This window comes from Loxodonta africana, chromosome 9 (assembly GCF_030014295.1).
Source record: "Loxodonta africana isolate mLoxAfr1 chromosome 9, mLoxAfr1.hap2, whole genome shotgun sequence".
In the NCBI taxonomy this organism is placed as follows: domain Eukaryota; kingdom Metazoa; phylum Chordata; class Mammalia; order Proboscidea; family Elephantidae; genus Loxodonta; species Loxodonta africana.
The window spans coordinates 17,721,845-17,740,526 of record NC_087350.1 but is presented as its reverse complement, the minus strand read 5'-3'; the positions used below and the strand labels follow the sequence as shown (position 1 = coordinate 17,740,526).

General features: G+C 38.5%; 1 protein-coding gene and 1 pseudogene across 3 annotated transcripts in view; one reads left to right on the top strand and one right to left on the bottom strand.

The window, feature by feature from the left end:
* The window catches only part of LOC100674703 (zinc finger protein 782-like), a 53,135-nt gene that overhangs the window by 26,270 nt on the left and 8,183 nt on the right, over nt 1-18,682 (bottom strand). The window lies entirely within an intron of this gene.
* LOC100674417 (zinc finger protein Pegasus-like) lies at nt 10,813-12,005 on the top strand (annotated as a pseudogene).

Here is an 18,682-nt window from a genome sequence, read left to right as displayed (position 1 = left end):
CTGTCTTGGAAGACGTACAAACAGAATGCTCCTTAGATGCAAGGATGGTAAGACTACTTCTCACATACTTTGGACATGTTATCAGGAGGAATCACTCCCTGGAGAACATCATGCTTGGTAAAGTAGAGGGTCAGTGAAAAAGAGGAAGACCCTCAATGAGATGGATTGACACAGTGGCAGCAACAATGGGTTCAAGCATAGCAACAGTTGTGAGGATGGCCCAGGACTGGGCAGTGTTTCATTCTGTTGTGCATAGGGTTGCTATGAGTCAGAAGTGACTCGAGGGCACCTAACAGCAACAACAACATGCCTGTGGTTATGGTCCCACTAGCGAGTGAGCTGTCTCTTATGTTAATGAGGCAAAATTAGATTATGCTAATGAGAATTAGGGTGGGATACAACATCCTTACTCAGGTCACAGCCCTGATCCGATATAAGGGGAGTTTCCCTGGAGTGGGGCCTGCATCACCTTTTATCTTACAAGAGATAAAAGGAGAGAGAGGCAAGCAGAAAGAGAAGACCTCCTACCACCAAGAAAGAACAGCCAGGAACAGAGTGTGTCCTTTGGACCTGAGGTCCCTGTGATGAGAAACTTCTAGACCCAGGGGAAGACCGATGACAGACAGAAGGCCTTCCGCTAGAGCCAGCGCCCTGAATTTGGACTTCTAGCCTCCTAAACCATGAGAGAATACATTTTTTAAAAAGTCATCCACTTGTGGTACTTCTGTTATAGCAGCACTAGATGACTAAGACAACTACTAAGTACAAATTATTCAAGGTGTGCAAAGTTGGTTCAACATCTGAAAATCAATCACCATATTTTATGCAATAACACGCACATCTACATTTTTCTGCTAATAAACCAAACCAATAGCAACAGTAAAAAAATTAGCACAGAATTCTTACAGAAATACCTTGCAGGGGAGGAGAAAGGGTGTGGTTGCAAAAAACGTAAAATACACGCATTATTTGCATAAAAATATGCTAATGTAACCTACAACATCGACAGACTAAGGAAGAAAAATCTTACGATCATATCAATAGATAAAAAAAAATATATTTGATGAAATGCAAGACTCGGTCATAATAAAATCTCTAAGTAAACTAGGAATAGAGAGGAACTTTCTGAACACGGTAAACAAACACAGATAACCCTCACATCATACTTAGTGATGAGAAAGTACATGCTTTCCCGCTAAGATCTAGAACGAGTAAGCATATTCCCTCTACTACTCCCACTGAACACCATATCAGAAGTCCTAGAAAATGTGATGAGAAAATAAAAGGTGTACAGATTTCGAAGAAATAAAACTGTCATTTTTTGTAGGTGATATGACTGTTTATACAGAAAATCCCCAGGAATCAAAGAAAAAGAAACAACAACAAAAACTCCTGGACCTACTAAATGATTATATAAAAGCTGCAGGATACAAAGGTAATATACAAAATTCCATTTCTTCTCTATAAACCAGCACTGAACAGTGGAATTTTGAAATGAAAAATAATACCATTTACATTAGCACCAAAAAAAAAAGAAAAGGAAATACTTAAGCATGAATGTAACAAAATACATACAAGTTATATGTGGGAAAGTACAAAACCCTGATGAAAGATCTAAAGAAATCAAGAGATATTTCCTGTTCATGGATTAGAAGATTCAATATTAAGATGTCAGTTCCTCCATATTTAAGCTATAGGTTCACTGTAATTCCAATCAAAATCCCAGTACATTATTTTGCAGATATTAACAAACTAATTCTAAAGTTTATGTGAAAGTCAGATGACCCTAAACTGCTAATACAATACTGAAGAACAAAGTCAGAGGTCTGCTACTACTAACTTCAAGACTTACTATCAAGCTATGGTGATCAAGATGGTGTAGCACTGGTGAAAGAATGAACCAAATGGATCAGCAGAACAGGACAGAGAGCTCAGCAATAGATCCATACAAATATAGTTAACTGACCTTTGAAAATGGAGCAAAGTCAACCCTATGGAGAAAGGAGACCTTGTTCAACAAATGGTACTGGAACAATTGGACAATCACATCAAAAAAAAAAAAAAAAAAACCTAGACAGAGGCTTTACACTTTACAAAAAAAATAATGCAAAATGAATCTCACATCTATATGAGAGCACAAACCATAAAGCAGAAGAAAACCTAGGTAACCTAAAGCTTTAAAGAGTTTTTTTAAGATACAATACCAAAAGCATATTCTAAAAAATTGGTAAGTTGGACCTGAGTAAAATTAAAAACTTCTGCTCTGCAAAAGATAATGTTTAGAGAATGAAAAGATAAACCACAGACTGGGAAAAATATTTATAAAACATTTATCTAAAACAGGACTTATTACCAAAAAATACAAAGAACTCTTAAAACTCAACAATAAGAAAACAAACAACTCAATTAAAAAATGAGCCAAAGAACTGAAGAGACACCTCACTAAAAGAAGAAATACAGATGACAAGGCTATGCAAAGATGCTCAAAATCATGTCTTGTTATGCACTGAATTGTGTCCCCCAGAAAAATATGTTAAAAGTCCTAACCCCTGTACCTGTGATTGTGACCTTGTACAGGAATAGCGTATTTCTTCGAAGACGTTGTTGGTTAAATTACGGAGGTCATACCAGAGTAAGGTGGCTCCTAAACCCTACTGAGTGGTGGCTTATATAAAAGAAGAAAATGGACAGACACACGAGAACAAGGCACCATGTTGAGGATGCATCTAAAAGCCAAAAAATGACAAGAAATGCCTGGGGCTGCAAGAAACTGTAAGGGATAAGGAATGATCTTCCCCTAGAGCTGTCAGATAGGCCATGGCCCTGCTGACAACCTGAATTCAGACTTCTAGACTCCAGAACTGTGACACAATAAATTTCTGTTCTTTAAAGCCATCCACGTTGTGGTATTTCACTACAGCAGCCCTAGGAAATGCAGATATATGTCATTAGGGAATTGAATATTACAATAACAATGAGATACCATGAAATGCCTACTTGTTGTTGGGAGCTCTGGGGGTGCAGTGGTTAAGAGTTTGGCTGCTAACCAAAAGGTCAGCAGCTCAAATCCACCAGCTGCTCCTTGGAAATCCTACAAGACAGTTATTCTCTGTCCTATAAGGTAGCTATGAGTCAGAATCGATTTGACAGCAATGGGCTTTTTTTTGGTTTTGTCGTTGTTGTGTACCCTTGAATCAATTCCGAGTAACAGTGACCCTGTATGACAGGGTAGAACTGCCCCAAAGGGTTTCCTAGGCTGTAATCTTTATGGGAGCAAATCTCTAGGTCTTTTCTCCCGTGATGCCGCTGGTGGGTTGGAACCACTGACCTTTTGGTTAGCAGCCAAGCACTTAACCATTGTGCCACCAGGCCTCCTATAAATACTTATTGGAATAGCTTAAAAAAAATTTTTTAAATGACAATACCAAATGCTGACAAGGATGTGAAGCCACAGGAACTATCATTCATGGCTGGTGGGAAAGCAAAAGGTACTATAACTCTGGAATACAGTTTGACACTTTCACACAAAAGTAAACAGTCTTACCATACGATCCAGCAACTGTGTTCCTAGGGATTTATCCATGTGAATTAAAAACTTTTATCCACAGAAAAACTTGCACACGAATGTATATAAGCAGCATTATTCATTTTTGCCCTAAACTGGAAGCAACAAGATGTCCTTCAAAAGATGAATGGATAACCAACTGCGGTTCGTCAATAAAATGGAATATTATTCAGCAATAATAAAATGATGTGAACTATCAAGCCATGATAACAAACAGAACAACCCAAATATAGGAACCTTAAATGCCTATTGCTAAATGACTGAAGCTAGTCTGAAAAAGGCTATATACTATATTAATCTAAGCATACAGCATTCTGGAAAAAGCAAAACTATAGAGATGATAAAAAGATCAGTGGCTGCCCAGAGGACTGGAAGTGGAGGGGGAGGGTGGGATGAACAGGTGAAACACAGGATTTTTAGGCCAATGAACTATTCTGTATGATACTCCAGTGGTGGATACATAACCTCATGCATTTGGCAAAACCCAGAAAACTGTACAAGACAGAGAGTAAACACTAACGTAAACTATGGACTTTATGTGTCAATACGGTTTCATCAATTTTAACAAATACACCACATTAATGTGAGATGTAACACGTTGTCATGGATTGAATTGTGTCCCCCCAAAATATCTGTCAACTTGGTAATGTCATGATTACCAGTATTGTATGATCATCTACTATTTTGTCATCTGATGTTATTTCCCTACGTGCTGTTAATTCTATCACTATGATGTTAATGAGATGGATCAGTGGCAGTTATCTTGTTGAGATCTACAAGATTAGATAGGGTCTTAAGCCAATCTCTTTTGAGATATAAAAGAGAAGCTAGCAAAGAGACATGGGGACCTCATACCACCAAGAAATCAGTGCTGGGAACAGAGCACGTCCTTTGAACCTGGGGTTCCTACGCGGAGAAGCTCCTAGTCCAGGGGAAGATTGATGACAAGGACGTTCCTCCAGAACCAACAGGGAAAAAGCCTTCCCCTGGAGCTGACGCCCTGAATTTGGACTTGTAGCCTACTAGACTGTGAGAGAATAAATTTCTCTTTGTTAAAGCCATCCACTTGTAGAATTTCTGTTACAGCAGGACTAGAACTAGACACATGTCAATAACAGAGAAAACTGTGAGGGAGAAGGGCAAGGAGATATAGGGACTCTTCTTACAATCTGCTTAATTTTCTGTATACTTAGAAAATAAAGCATTGTAACTTTCATATACAGTTGAGCCTTATTATTTGCAGATTCCATATCTGCAAATTCATCTACTTGCTAAAATTTACCTGTAACTTCAATATCAATACTGACAGGACTTTCCTGAACATTCTTGACATGCAGAGAGGGGTGAAAATTTTGAGTCACCTGATGCACACACTTACAGGCAAAATCAAACAAGGCAGCGCTCAGACTTTGTTGCAGCTCTGATATATAAACAAGTATCCTTTAAGTGGTCTACTGAGTGCCACAGTTTTTGCATTTTGTGCTTTTGTTTTGTTGACTTTACTGTTTAAAACGGTCTCTGAGCACAGGGCCAAAGTGCTGTCTAGTGTTTCTAAGCACAAGAGGGCTGTAATGCACCTTGTGGAAAAAATATGTGTGGGAGATAAGCTTCATTCAGACATGCTTTATAGTGCTATTGGCCATCAGTTCAATGTTAAGAAATCAAATATACATTAAATAAGGTGCCTTTAAACAGAAACACACACAAAGCAATGTAATATATTAACCAGTTGATGAAAATGTGTCCACACTCACAGGAACCTAACCCTCTATTTCCCTTAGGAGCAATGGATTGGTTTTTGCTAACTCACTGTTTGCAGTGACATAACCACTGTGAATTAGAATAGACTCATACGGCAGAAGCAAAAATAATTAAAATGGTACACTAAGAAATACCTGTTTAATACAAAGAGAGTGATAAAAAAGGAACAGAAAAACACAATAAGACATTAATACACACATAAAAGAAAATAAAATGATAGATATAAGTACTGTCTTATCAGTAATTACATTAAATATAAACAAATTAATCACTCAAAATAAAAGGCAGATTTTGGCAGAGTGGATTAAAAAAACATGATACAACTATATGCTGTCTACAAGGAACATGCTTTATACTCAAAGGTACCAACACATTAAAAGTAAAAGAATGGAATAAGACATTCCAAGGCAGCAGTTCCCAAAAGAGAACTGGAGTAGCTATATAAATATCAGATAAAATAGATGTGTAAGATAACAATTGTTACTACAGATAAAGGACATTTTATACAGATAAAAGGGTCTATCCATTGAGAAGGCATAACAGTTATAAACATATATGCACCTAACAACAGAGCCCCAAAATACATGAAGCAAAATCTGACAGAATTCAAGGTGAAAAAAAAAAAGTTCAACAATAATAGTGGATGACTTCAATACCTCATTTTTAATAACTGATGGAACCAAAAGCTAGAAGACCAACAATAAAAAACTTGAGCAAAAATATAAACCAACTAGACCTAACACATCTTAGAACATTCTACATGAAGAGCAGAATACATATTCTTCTCAAATATACATGGAATGTTCTCCAGGACAGACCATACTCTAGGCCATAACACAAGCCCTAGTAAATTTAAAAGAACTGAATCATACATATATGTTCTCTAACCACAATGGAAGAAACCAATAACAGAGAATATTTAGAAACTTCACAAATAAATGAAAATTAAACAAGAAACCACTTAATAACCAATGGTTCAAAGAACAAATCACGAGGAAAAAATAGTTTAAGATGAATGAAAGTGAAAGTACAACACATCAAAACCTATGACAAAAAAGAACCTATGGGAGGAATGGAAATTAAAAGCTCTAAATGCCTAAATAAAGTGGAAAGATCTCAAATCAATCACATGACCTTCTACAACAAGAAGCTAGGAAAAAAGCAAACTAAGGCAAAAGCAAGCAGAAAGAAAGAAAAAAATCAAGAAATTACGGAAGTTAAAGAAATAAAATTTAGAAAATAAAGAAAATCAACAAAAACCAAAGTTGGTTCTCAGAAAAAGTCAGCAAAATTAACAAATCTTTAGCTAGACTGTTTCTTGTCGAGAAACAGATAATCTGAATAGACATACAAGAGGTAAAAAGATTAAATTAAAAATAAGAAACTTCCCACAAATAAAAGCCTCAGTCCACATGGCTGTACTGGTTAATTATTACCAGTTAAAGAATAATTAACAATAAATTTTCACTAATTTTTCCAAAAAAATAGAAGAGGAAAGAACATTTTCCAGCTCATTATATAAAGCCAACATTATCCTGATACCAAAACCACACAAAGATATCACAAGTAAACTGCAAACAACTACTTCTTATGAAAATAGATGAAATAATCCTTATCAAAATACTACCAAGCCAAAACCAGTAACAAAAGAAGTATTATACATCATGAACAAAAGGTATTTATGTTAGCAATGCAAAGAGGGTTCAACATAAAAAAAATCAATGTAATACACCATTTATTCACTGTCTTCCATCCTTTGTTAACGGCTTCTCCTGAACACATTCAATTCCCTTAGAAGACATATAATTTGCAAATTCTTTCTTTCTGGGAGAGTTGCCTTTTCACTTTTTTTTAATTAAAAGAAAATTAATAGATGAAGTCCAACTTATCCTTGATTTTTCTTTTTTTGGCTGCTTTTTGGGAGTATGTGGGTGGTAAAAACGGTTAATACGCTCAGCTGCTAACCAAAAGGTTGGAGGTTTGAGTCCACTCACAGACACCTTGGAAGAAAAGCCCTGGAGATCTACTGCCAAAAAGTCAGCCATTGAAAACCCTGGGCAGCACAATTCTACTCTGACCACATGGGGTCACTGCGAGTCAGAGCAACTTGACCTCGACTGGTACTAGTAACACAAAACAATGTATATTTTTGAGCTGTCTCTCCTCGCCTGAAAACATGCTACATGAGGGCAGAGATTTTTTGTCCGTTTTATTTACTTTTGCCTATTTTGTTCACTGCCGGTTAGAAGAATACGTACTATGCAGTTGATGCTCATTTAATGAATGATGAAAGAACACATCTTTTGCGAGTGGAAATACAAAATGGTGCAACCACTCTGGAGGATAATGGAGCAATACTTATGAAAATAAAAGACTCATTTAACCTCTGACCAGGTCAACCCCCTTCTACCATTTTATCTTATGGTTGCAACCCCTTCCACCCGCGCACACACACATGAAATTATTCTTATATAAGCTGCAATACCCGTAAAAAATTATTTAATAACTTTCTTTGCAGAAATAGAAAGTCCAATCCTCAAATTTTTATGGAAGGGTAAGGGACTCCAAATAGTTAAAACAATCTTGAAGATGAAAAATAAAGTAGGAGGACTCACACTTCCTGATTTCAAAACATACTACACAGCTACAGTAATTAAAACAGCCTGGTACTTGTATAGCAATAGACATATACACCAATGGAACAGAACTGAAAGTCCAAAGATAAATCCATACATCTGCTGTCAACTGGTTTTCAACAAGGGTGCTAAGTCCATTCATTCAATGGGGAAGAAGAGTTTCTTCATTAAATGATGCTGAGAAAACTGGATTTCCACATGCAGAACAATGAACCAGAAACCATGTTTCTCATCATACACAAAAACCAATTCAAAATGGATCAAGGACCTAAATGTGAAAACTAAAATCATAAAATTCATAGAAGAAAATGTAAAGGTGAGGCTGTGGAATCTAGTATTTAGCAACAGATTATCAGATATGATAACAAAAGCCCAAGAAGCCAAGACAAAATAAATAGAACCTCACAGTGAACAAAAAATTTTGTATATCAAAGGACTTTATCAGCAAAGTAAAAAAGGAGCCTACAGATTCGGAGAACATTTTCAGAAACCATATGTGAGATAAGGGCCTAATAGCCAAAACATATATAAAACTTCTACAACTTAACAACAAAAACACAAACAATCCAATAAAAAAAAAATGAGCAAAGGACTTGAACAGAGGTTCACCAAAGAAAATACTCAAGTGAAGATAATCAAAAAACATTCACACAAGCACATAAAAAGATGCTCAATATCATTAGCCACTGTAGCTGTTAAGTGCCATTAAATGGGTCTGGCTCATAGCGGATCCTACAGCCAAACAGCCATTAGAGAGACGCAAATCAAAACCATAATCAGATCATCACCACAATGTCATTAGAATGGCAATGATTTAAAAAAAAAAAAAACAAGAAAGAACAAAAACAGTGTTAGCGAGGACATGGAGAAATTGGAACCCTCATTCATTGCTAGTAGGAATGTAAAATGGTGCAGCTACAGTGCAAAACAGGTTGGCAGTTCCTCAAAAAGTTGAACATAGAACTACCATATGACCCAGCAATCCCAATCCTAGGTACATACCGAGAAAACTTGAAGACAGGAACTCAAACAAAAATCTGCATACCAATGCTCATTGCAGCACTTTTTACAATAGCCAAAAGGTGAAACAACCAAAATGTCCATCGACAGATGAATGGATAAGCAAAATGTAGTACACAGGTAGTCCTTGACTTACAATGTATTTGAGTTATGATAAACTGCACATACGACCACTGGGTTTTTTTAAAATCTTATCGTTGTAATATGTACTACATACAACGTTGCAGCACATAACTTGCTGATATTATCATTCCTGTACCAACCCCCAAAGACGGATAAAGATTGGATTTATAGATACTGATATTAAAAGACAACAAGAATGAAAAAAAAAAATGAGATATTCAACTTACATCGGAACAAATTTACTACGGCATTGTCAGAACAGAACCCTGTCGTAAGCTGGGGACTAGGTGTATACGTACAACAGGATATGAGGCAGCCATGAAGAGAAATGAAGTTCTGATGCACACCACCACATGGATGAACCTTGAAAACATTATGCTGAGCAAAATAAGTCAGTCATAAAAGGGCAAATACTGTATGATTTCACTTGTATGAAATAAGCTAATATAAAAATCAAAGATTATTAATGATTACCAGGGATAGAGGGGGAGGAGGAAAGGGCGTGTTATTGTTTGGAAGGTGTTGAATGTATTTTAATGGTGGTGGTGTGTTTTGGATGCAGATAATGATTAATAGTGGCACAACATAAAAAATGTAATCAATGGCATTGAGTTTTAAAGGTGGAAGTTCTTGTGTTGGTGGATGCAGTGGGATCAATCACTTTTATATGGCCTTTCTCACCATGGTTTTGTAACTCCCACCAAAAGACTGAGTGGAACTATACAAATAAGGGCTTGTGGCCCGACATGGAGATTGGTCTGTTTTGCCATCCCGCTAGGCTTAAAATGAGCCATCCCAGAGGCAGGAAGGAGGATCTCACCACCACCAAGAAAGAAGAGCAAGGAGTGGAGAGTGTCCTTTGGACCCAGGATCCCTGAGCTGAGAAATTGCAGCAACAGAGGCAGGAGACAGCGTGGTGGGCTTCCCCGCCCACAGAGCAAGAAAGCTGAATGTGTTTGGGCAGGAGGCTGGCTGGCCGAGTAGGGTACCTCTGGGCACTTGGTAGAGCTAGGTTTGCTGACCCACGAAGCTACAGGTTAGCACTTTGACCCAAGGCTTACTGGCAGTGTGGGGTACCTCAGGACACTTATCAGCAGAGCTAAAAGAGCTCTGTAATACTTGCCAGAGCAGGGCAGAGGCTGAGGGCCAGAGAAAGGCATGCCAGTGGGCTCAGCTGAGAAGAGGCTGTCCTGATAGAGGAGCTGTATCCTGAGTGTTCCTGAACCTGAATCATAACCTGTTACTTCCCTAATGAACTCCATAGCTGTTGAGTACAGTCTGTGTGCTCTGTGTGGCCATTACAATGAATTATTGAACTCAACAGAAAAGTAATGCTGTGGAGGGATGGCTGGTGTTGGAACTGGTAAAGGACATGGAGAGAGAAAAGATGTCCCACCTCCACCTCACAGGAATCAGCCTTGCGCTGTTGATCTTAATTCTCCTTTCTCCTTGTGAAGTTAGAAGAGGTCAGACACCTCCGCCAGACCGTTTTTACAGCAGATGTTTTGGTGTGTATGTTTTCACAAGAGAAAACACTTAGATTCAAAAATGTAGAATTTGCCTTTCTTTGGGGCTTCTGGACATGGTGAGACTATTCACGCAGGGGAAACAGTGTGGATGATGGAAGCGTCATGCCAGGACCTCTCCCAGTCCTTGCCTGATGTGTCTCTCCGGTTGCATCCTTTCTGGTTATAATGAATGGGTAACTGTTTCTCCTAGGTATAACAAATTGTCAACTTCGAAAAGCAGCTAAGATGGATGAAAGGAAACCAGAGTCTTTGGCCTTCAGGAAAGATTTTCAGGAATACCTGGCTCAGCAGATCCATCATGTGAACATGAATTCCGGATCAGTTAGTGGGAACAGAGAAGCGGGGGCTCTTCAGGGAACTGAAACAGACGGCGATTAAAATGGACGGTTGAAGTTTCCCTGAGTGAAAACTCAGGAATGTTAGCACACGGGTTCGAAAGGACCTCTGACAGGGAGCTCGAATGTCAATATTGCAACTATGCTGGCAAAAATGACAGCCCAGCTTATTACACATATTAGAATCGACACAGGTGAGAAACCTCATAGATGTCGCTTATGTCCATTTGCACCTGTTTATGAGCTTCATCTGGATGCCCATATGTGCTCCCATCCTGGAGAAAAAACATGCAAATATGAGTTATGTTCCTTCTGCTGCAGTGATTGGAGTAACCTGTCCCATCATCGAAAATGCCAGCATAAAATGGTACCAACTAAAGGTGCTAGGTCTTTCTCGAGCATTAAGAAAATGTGTGTGTTGGGGACGGGGGGGCAGTTAACAGAAGAAATCAAGTAACGTGGGGTACAGTAGAAGAGCACTAATCAACTCAAGAACACCTTCCATGGTAGTTCAAAAACCACCACCTTAAGGATTTCACCCACGAAATTCCAAATATTCAGACTGATTTCTATGAAAGTATGATGCAAACCACTCCCACCGGTGCCTACCAAGAGACCCCCAAGAACTCATGGTTGACAATCCTTTAAATCGGCTCTTGCTCTAGCAGGACAGCTGTCCAATTTGCCACCTGAAAACCAAAACACCACATCCCCTGATAGAGTTCCCTGCCCCGATGAAAAGCCATTCATGGTTCAGCAGTCACAAGTACTCCTCAGAGCTCCTCTCCCACAAGCCCTGAGCCTTGGCCATTACACAAAGTGGCAGGTCTGAGCAGTGAACCAAGTGCCCACACGGGTACTCCCAGCATAGGAAACAGCCAGCCAGCACTCCAGCCCCAGCCCTCATGGTCCAGGATCCTCAGCTTCTGCTCAGCTTCTGCATCGCAGCCAGAATTGTGACATGTATTTTGCAGACAAAACTCTTTACGTTAAAGAGCCCTGGTGCACAGTGGTTAAAGGCTCAACTACTAACTGAAAGATCGGCAGTTTGAACCCACCAGTTGCTCCACAGGGGGAAAATGTGGCAGTCTGCTTCTGTAAGGATTACAGCCTTGGGAACCCTATGTGGCAGTTCCACTTTGTCCTATGGGGTCACTGTGAGTTGGAATCAACTCAATGGCAGTTTTTTTTTTTTTTTAATTCCTTACACTACTCATATAGGATGCTGTAGATATGAAAACCCTTTCCAATGTAATATGTGTGGATGCAAACAAAAAAACAAGTATGATTTTGCCTGTCATTTTGCAAGAGAGAAATATAACCGACACGGACTGAAAACCATCATATCATGCTTTGTTTTTGCCATTTTGTGTTTTCTGGGGTTTCTTTTTTGTCATCCCTAGTAAGATATCTGCTAATTTAAAGTTTATACATTATACTTATAGAATATTAGTTTGACAATGGAAACATAATTGTCCCCCGCCCTTTTTTTTTTTTTCCATAAAAATCTAGCCAAGGCCATTTATGTGTTAGAAGAGCTAGACAGATTGATGTCTGTTTTTTCCTTTTATTTAGACATTTGAGACCTAGAATCTAATCATAATCTTATAGATGTCCATTTAAATTTCCCACATTTATGGTCTACAAACACTTCAAGGCTAATCCATGCTCTTGATATTTTCAATATATATATTGCAAACCAAAAAAACCAAACCCATTACTGTCAAGTTGATTCCAACTCATAGCAACCCTACAGGACAGAGTAGAACTGCTCGATAGGGTTTCCAAGGAGTGGGTCATGGGTTCAAACGCTGGACCTTTTGGTTAGCAGCTGAGCTGGTAACCACCGCACCACCAGAGTTCTACATACATTGTAAAAAAAAAAAAAAAAGCTAGCTGTTACTTCTGCCATATTTCACAAAGTAAAATACATGACTTTCTTTCAGAAAATCTGGTACATATTATCCTCAGTGTTTAGCAGGGGAGCTGTCTTTAAATTTGCTCTGAATTGGAATACAATTTAATTCAGATAGTTTAAGTGGAAAAGCAATAGCATCTTTTCAACTGATATAATGAAATTATTTCAGTGCAGTAAATCTTTTTTCCACAAGGTGAAATATAAAGCAGTTTGATTTTTTTTAACGGAAGTTACAAAAATATGAAAGTTATGAATGGACGTTCAGAAAAGAAACAAAATCTAAGACATTAAATTGAAAATGTATTATCTTTTCCTTCCATAACTGAAGAAATTAGGGTTTAATACTTTAAAAAAAATGTTGTTTCTAGTTTAAACATGTCAGCTTTCCATTGGATTCTTTTTATTACACATCCAGTTAAAAAAAAAAAAAAAGACACACAGAGGCAAATAAATGAGAGCACAAGAAAAATCAGAAGAATATCTATAAAGATGTCTTCTTTTTTCTTTTAATTTGAACCTTTCATTTAAATCCTTCATTTTGATGTTATCAGCATCAGACGAGGTTGCTCTCATTCCTCTGATGATAAAAAGAGGTACAATGGAACGTCATTCATCTTATTAGTGCTAAAAAAAGCCAGTCCTTCGAAAAAAATCTTTGACACTTCCTTTTCCTGCCTTCTGTCCATTTTATGCCCATTTTATGGGTGCAGAAACACATGGAAAAACGCGATGGTGAACTAACATTTACATGAGTGCATGTGTTCAAAATGGATTCTGGTGTCCTCTTCAGAGTTGGCCAATTTAAATAATTTCTGTGAATTCAAATTGCAATTTTATCAGTCTTCATTACAGTGAAAAAACTATGGAAACTGTGAATTGTCACCTTAGTAGAAAACGATAAAATGGTGTGAAAATGGGTATAAAATGCATTTAAACTTGATATTTGTTTATTAAAAAAAAGACTTGTTAAATAAATCTAGAGTCATTCACTTTGAATAGAAGGCTATTGTTTTTATATTGTATAATAACTAGCTTACTCTGAAAAATAGCTTGGTCAAACAACAAAATATATTGTTACTAAAAAAAGGGAGAATTTGCTATGAAAATGTAAAGAAAATACAAGAAAAAAATGAAGGACCCAGAGTTGAGATATGACCAGTCAACAAACTGATTCAATAATCAAAACCTTCATAGACACACACCAAAAAAAAAAAAAAAAAAAACTTCCATGAAGTCCTACTGACAGATGTTTCACAAACTTTATAAAGAAGAGGTAATTCCCTCATGTTAGTTAAAGAAAAAAAAAAGTGACAAGAAAAAGTGGAAAGTTTCCCCAATTCCTTTTATGATGCTATAACCATGGTATCATAAATGGACAGAAACATAGAAAAGAAAATTACAGGCTTATCTAACTTATGATGAAGAAGTAAAAATCCTAAAATAGTATTAGCACAATAAAAAAATATGTTAGCAAAAAGTCCCAAGAAACAATATAAAAGCAATTCAGCATGTTCATTACCAAAAACCAAACCCAGTGCCGCTGAGTTGATTCCGACTCATAGCGACCCTACAGGGCAGAGTAGAACTGTCCCATAGAGTTTCCAAGGAGCGCCTGGCGGACTCAAACTGCTGACCTTTTGGTTCACAGCCGTAGCACTTAACCACTACGCCACCAGGGTTTCCTAAGTAGGATCTATATAGGAATTAGGAAACCCTGGTGGTGTAGTGGTTAAGAGCTACAGCTGCTAACCAAAAGATCGGCAGTTCAAATCTACCAGGCATTCCTTGGAAACTCTATGGGACAATTCTGCTCTGTCCTATAGGGTCACTATGAGTCGGAATCGACTCAACAGCAACAGATTTTTGGTTTTATATAGGAATTCAAGAATGAGTTAACATGAGAAAATCTATTATACTATTAAAAAATTTTAAAGGCAAATACACAGAGACCAAAGTTTATTAGTCATCACTAGGGGCTGGGGGGAGGCAGGTTATTACTTATGGAGTACTGAGTTTCGGTTTACAGTGATGAAAAAACCACACTGATTAAGGGTATGTTGCAGAGTCCATTATTGCAATTGCTGTCAGTAAGTTGTACACCTGTAAAAAGCTGAACTGGCAAAAGTTGTGTCACAGATATATTCACAATAACAAAACAAAACAAAAAAAAGCGTAACTGCTGAGGCTGCTTATGCATAACCAAAACCTCATGGGATTTAGTTCCTTGGTTTGGAGGTTGAGGGTCACGGTTTCATTGGACATCCCAGTTAATTAGCCTAACATGTTTAGTGTTTCTGTTCTACCTCCTAGTTCGTTGAGTGCCTGGGGTCTTAAAAACTTACAGCCTGCCCTTCAAGGCACAACTGGTCTCTATTTGCCTGGAGCAACAAAGAAAGTGAGGAACAGTAGGAAGAAATGGATGTACAGCTAATTGCATCCATGAACAACTGCCTCTTTTGCCTTGGATGGTGCCTGGCTCACTTTACTGAACATTTTGATCAGAGACTCCGTAGAAGAACCCTGATCAAAAGGGGGAACTCACAGGACAGAATTTCATACGCAATCCAGAATTTCTGGAGCCATGGTGGCTGGATGAACCACCCCCCGCTCCCAAAACTACTGCCATGAGAGCCAAAAATACCCTCTGAAATCTTCTTGCTAGCTTAACTAGTAAAGAATGTCTGCATTGAGCATTGTGCTCTGTTAAGATCTACCTATATGGGATCAAATTGACAACAACTCAAAAGTTTAGACAGGAACCTTAGGGGACAATGAGTTTGTGCTAATGGGGGAGAAACGACGTAGAAAAGGAGGGTGAGAATGGCTGCACAATTTGAAGAATGTAATCCATATCACTGAATTCAAAATGCAGAAACCGTTGAATTGGTGTACTTTTTGCTGTGTATATTCTCAACAACAAAAAAGATAAAATAATTTAAAATATTTGAAAGATAAAAGAAATAAGCTTTATCTTTGTTCTAACACATACAGAAAAAGTATTCAATATAATTCAATACATATCCATGACTAAACTGAAATCTAAGCAAACTGGTAACTGGGAGGAAGCTACTTACTCTGACCAAAATTACCTATCAAAAGCCAACAGTAGTGGAGCCAAGGTAGCGGAAAAGACAGATGCTTCCGTTGAGCCCTCTTTACAACAAAGACCCCAAAAAACAAGTGAAACGAGTATATTTGCGACAAGCTGGGAGCCCTGAGCAACAAAGGCAAGCTTAGACAACAAACAGAGGGGCAGGGGGAAGAAGAGGCCATTCAGAAGTGGAGAGGAGTTACCGGACCTGAATCGCGGGGAGCCCTCAGGCACCATTCCCTGAGCGGTGGCGGCAGTGGCGCCAGCGGGCTGGTACTAGCATTCGCCTGCGGCTTCCTCAGGGAGAAGCAGACAGCCACACAGCCCGCTCACACCTCCGGAACCTGAGGAGAACGGCGTGCTCTCGGCAAAAGCTAAATACTTGCATATATGTTACCGAACCCCCGCAACCCCCAAGCAGGCTTCAGTGGCTGAATCCCTGGGCTTGAGATAGACCCTGGTGAGCACCTAGAGCCGTCCTCTCGGCCTTGGGGAAGGAAAAAATTTGCAACTGGGGGGAAAAGATAATTTGCTAGCTCCATTAACCGGGGGAGCTCAGGACAAAAGCAGCTCCTGTCCAGGCATAAACCGTCCGTGGACCTTGAGCACCTTTCCCTTCTACATGGACCTGTGTGGGCCTATTTCAGGAGAATACGCCCTTGTTGCAGACTCCAACCGTTTCAGCTGTGAGGTGGAGAGAGGGGTGTCTGACATTTGACATTGCTTTGCCTATTAAACAAGGTCCTCACCTACCCACAACAGGGACATAAGGACTGGTAGCCCCACTCAGGTCACCCAGCCACCCACGACAGGGGTCCAAAGATAACTGGTACTTCCCAGTCCTTACAACCAAAAACTTTGGGTGCCCATGGTCCCTCTGCAGAGCCCACCCACCAGCATGCTCTAGGGAACAGAGACGTGTTTTTCTCAGAGACATTCGGGGCTCGGTTCTCAGCCCCTTGCCTTGTTCAGACCGTGACCCCCTGCTCCAATCAGATACTGGTACATACTCCAATCACCCCTGCCCCTCTAAGACTGTAGGACAGAGCCTGTACCACACACTTGATATCAGCTACCTGGAAACCTGAGCTGAATTCATACAAGAAAACTGAATGGGCTCCTAGACTGATATACCTGATAACAGCTCTAGCCAGCTGGGGACAGGACACCAGAGCTCCAAAGGTGAAAATAATCAAGCTAGCTCACTCAAGCAACGCACAGGGGTATACCAAAACAAAACAAAGCAAGCAGCTACAACACAGTAAGCAAGCATAAACTAACACAAAAACTTATCGATGGCTCAGAGACAACAGTCGATATCAAGTCACATAAAGAAACAGACCATGATCACCTCAACAGGCTCTCAAAACAAAGAATCCAGGGATCTTCTAGATCAAAGTGCATTCCTGGAACTATCAGATAGAGTCACTATGAATCAGAATTGACTCAACGGCACTGGGCTTGGTTTGGTTTTGGTTAGAATACAGAAGTTTAATATACAGAACCCTTCAAGACATCAGGAAGGAAATGAGGCAATACGCAGAACAAGCCAAGGAGGACACAAATAAAGCAACTGAAGAAATCAGAAACATTATTCAGGAACACAATGAAAAGCTGGAAAAATCCATACACAGCAATCAGAAATTCAGAAGATAAACAATAAAATTACAGAATTAGATGACTCAGTAGAAAGTCAGAGGAGCAGAATTGAGCAAGCAAAAGCTAGAATTTCTGAACTCGAAGATAAATCACTTGGCACTAATATATTTGAAGAAAAATCATATAAAAGGATTTAAAAAAAAAGAAGAAACATTAAGAATCATGTGGGACTCTATCAAGAGAAATAACCTACGAGTGATTGGAGCACCAGAACAGGGAGGGATAACAGAAAATACAGAGAGGAATTGTTGAAGATTTGTTGATATTCTGAAAGATGAGAAGATATCTATCCAAGTCGAACTCCACATAAGGTAGATGTTAAAAGAAAGTCACCAAGACATATTATAATCAAGCTTGCCAAAACCAAAGATAAAGAGACAATTATAAGAGCAGCAAGGGATAAAAGAAAAGTCACCTATAATGGAGAGCCAATAAGAATAAGCTTGGACTACTTGGCAGAAACCATGAAGTCAAGAAGGCAATGGGATGACATATTCAAAAAATTGAAGGAAAAAAATTGCCTGCCAAGAATCATATATCCAGCAAAACTGTCTCTTAAATATGAAGGTGAAATTAAGACATTTCCAGATAAACAAAATTTGAGGGAATTTGTAAAAACCAAACCAAAACTACAAGAAATACTAAAGGGAGTTCTTTGGTTAGAAAATCAATAATATCAGGAATCAACCCAAGACTAGAACACTGGGCAGAGCAAACAGAAGTCAACCTAGACAGGGAAATCCAAAAAAACAAAGCAAGATTAAAAAAAAAAAAAAAGCCCAACACAGGGTAACGGCAATGTCATTATATAAAAGAAGACAACATTAAAATAATAAAGATGGACTAAGAAATGTAATCAGACACCTTCCATATGCAGAGGAAGATATGGCGATACAAAGAAATAAAAGTTAGTTTTAAATTTAGAAAAATAGAAGTAAATAATAAGGTAACCACAAAGGAGACAAACTATCCTACTCATCAAAATAAAAGACAAGGGAAAAATACAGACTCAGCAGAAACAAAATCAACAACAATAATATGAGGA